This window comes from Scylla paramamosain, chromosome 44 (assembly GCF_035594125.1).
Source record: "Scylla paramamosain isolate STU-SP2022 chromosome 44, ASM3559412v1, whole genome shotgun sequence".
In the NCBI taxonomy this organism is placed as follows: domain Eukaryota; kingdom Metazoa; phylum Arthropoda; class Malacostraca; order Decapoda; family Portunidae; genus Scylla; species Scylla paramamosain.
In genome coordinates this window covers 4,502,515-4,505,014 of record NC_087194.1, presented here as the reverse complement: position 1 = coordinate 4,505,014, position 2,500 = coordinate 4,502,515, and the positions used below count along the sequence as shown (strand labels likewise).

The 2,500-nt window shown below is 45.6% G+C and overlaps 1 protein-coding gene across 2 annotated transcripts in view; it reads left to right on the top strand.

Moving 5' to 3' along the window:
• Positions 1 to 2,500, top strand: part of LOC135094147 (extracellular serine/threonine protein kinase four-jointed-like) — a 111,357-nt gene that overhangs the window by 72,172 nt on the left and 36,685 nt on the right. Inside the window, exon 1 of one of the 2 annotated variants that reach the window (XM_063993965.1) lies at positions 925 to 2,121. The exons of the other annotated variant lie outside the window; for it this stretch is intronic. The gene's annotated coding sequence lies outside the window, so the exon portion shown is untranslated. Of the gene's footprint in view, positions 1 to 924; positions 2,122 to 2,500 lie in introns of those variants that run through there. 2 annotated transcript variants of the gene reach the window in all.

Sequence of the window (2,500 nt, the reverse complement as noted above, 5' to 3'; positions counted from 1 at the left end):
GAAGAGGGAAAGAAAGAGAGAGAGGGAGGGAGGGAGGGAGGGGGAGGGAATTTGGTCTCTATGGGGCAAAATGAAGGAAGGAGGGAGGGAGGGAGGGAGGGAGGGAGGGAAGGAAAGGAGGGAAGGAACCATTGTGTCTCCTGTTATCTTCCGATCAGAGAGAGAGAGAGAGAGAGAGAGAGAGAGAGAGAGAGAGAGAGAGAGAGAGAGAGAGAGAGAGAGAGGAAACACTTGAGCTGATAATTAAAACACCTATATCTTTTATCTCCTTCCCATTTCCTCTTCCTCTTCCTCCTCTTCCCCTTTCTTCCTCGCTCTTCCTCTCTTTCCTCTTATTATCACGGCTTCCTTCATTAATTTCTCGCTTTTCCCTCATTTTCTCTTCCTTTTCCTTCATTTTCCCTTCCCTTACATCCTTTTCCCTTTTCTTTTTTCCTTCCTTTCCTTCTTTTCTCCTCAAATATATTTTTTTATCCCTAACTGTCATTCTCTCTCTCTCTCTCTCTCTCTCTCTCTCTCTCTCTCTCTCTCTCTCTCTCTCTCTCTCTCTCTCTCTGTCCTTCACAACCACAGACCATGTAGGACCTCCCGTCGTTGGAGGAGGAGGAGGAGGAGGAGGAGGAGGAGGAGGAGGAGGAGGAGGAGGAGGAGGAGGAGGAGGAAATGACTTAAATGAAGAAAAGATAAAGATGATAGGTAATTGAGAGAGAGAGAGAGAGAGAGAGAGAGAGAGAGAGAGAGAGAGAGAGAGAGAGAGAGAGAGAGAGAGAGAGAGAGAGAGATGGGCATAAATGGTCAACACTTGGTGGAAATCAGAAAAATGTGGAGGAGATGTCACGCTGCGAGGAGGAGGAGGAGGAGGAGGAGGAGGAGGAGGAGGAGGAGGAGGAGGAGGAGGAGGAGGAGGAGGGAGCGAGGGAGGTGCTGGGAGGAGAGAGAGGTGACGGAGGTAAGCTAATGCATAATATTCTCACCCTTCTCACCCTCATTATCACCCCCACGCACACCTGACAGCCCCCTCGCACCTCACCCGCTAGACACACCTGTGCACCTCGCAAATTCGTTCAGGCACCTTTGGGAAGCAGAGGACAGGTGAGCAAGGGCGGTGGGACATTGAACATAGCGGCGTGTGGCAAGGCGAGGCTGAAGAGCAGTACCCATTCATCGTGCTTTCCATTGCCAAGCCATCAGTCAGACTCGGGACAGGTAAGAGGACGGACGCACGTTCCTCGCTCTCTTCCCCCACCCATCCCTTGCATCCTTCGCGTCTCCACGTCAACGCCAGCTAACAGCAAGTCAAGGTGGACATTTCGGTGGCTGCGAGTGGTGATTTCAGAACGTACATACACACGTAAGCGCCTGCACACACGCACAAACGTACACGGGGCAAGGATTCAACGTGTACTGCTGTGTCTCTCAAGTGTTCTGCTGTGTTGACTTAAAACGAAGATTACCTCCATCTCTCCGTCCCCTCTCTTCCTCCCTTTCCTATCAAGAGGTGAAGGAGTTATTTATCTTCCTCCTTCCCTCCTCTCCTTCTCTCCCCTTTCTGTCCTCCGTGTCAGTGCGAGCAGCGAGGAAGATAAAGTTATTGAAGGAGCGTTGTGAAGGAGTAACTAATGAATGCTTGATGAAAAGGGAAACGAATGCAAAGGAAATGCGTTGACAGTTTAAGTAGAAGAGAATAGGAACACAGACCAGAAGGAAAAGAAAGGAAGGAAAGAGATAGGAAGATAGAGGAAAGGAAAATTATACACCACGTAAGGAAAGGAATATATGAATAGCAACATAAAGTGAACAGAAAAAGGGAAACAGAAAGAAAAATAAAAAGAGGAGAGAAAACAAAAATAAACACTGAAAACCAAAGAGAAGAAAAACCAAACCCAAAACAAAATTAAAAAAATACAACAAACTGAAAAATAAAAATAAAAAAACACGAAAGAAAAAACAAACAAACAAACAGCGACAAACAAAACAATAAGGAAGAGAGACAGAAAGAGTGAGAGAGAGAGAGAGAGAGCGAGAGAGAGTAAGAGTCCCTCCCTCCCTCCCTCTCTCCCTCTCCCTCCCACTCACCCACCATCGGGACTACAAGAATATCGAGTTTCCTGTTTCTCTCAGGTAAGTTTTCCCAAGATTTGAGAGATCCTCACTACCTTGTTATGTAAGGCAGTGATGGCTATTATGTAAGTGTGTGTGTGTGTGTGTGTGTGTGTGTGTGTGTGTGTGTGTGTGTGTGTGTGTGTGTGTGTGTTGGGGGGTAGGGTGGGTGGGTTGCTTGTACGTGTGGGAAAATTATTTGTTGTTGTTGTTGTTGTTGTTTTTTGTTTTGGTGGTGATGGTGGTTGTGGTGGTGGTGGTTGTGGTGGTAGAAGTAGTTATTGTTGTAATTGTTAATGTCATTATTATTATTATTATTATTATTATTATTATTATTATTATTATTATTATTATTATTATTATTACAAGCAGAGTAACAATTAGAAGATCAGTAACTATA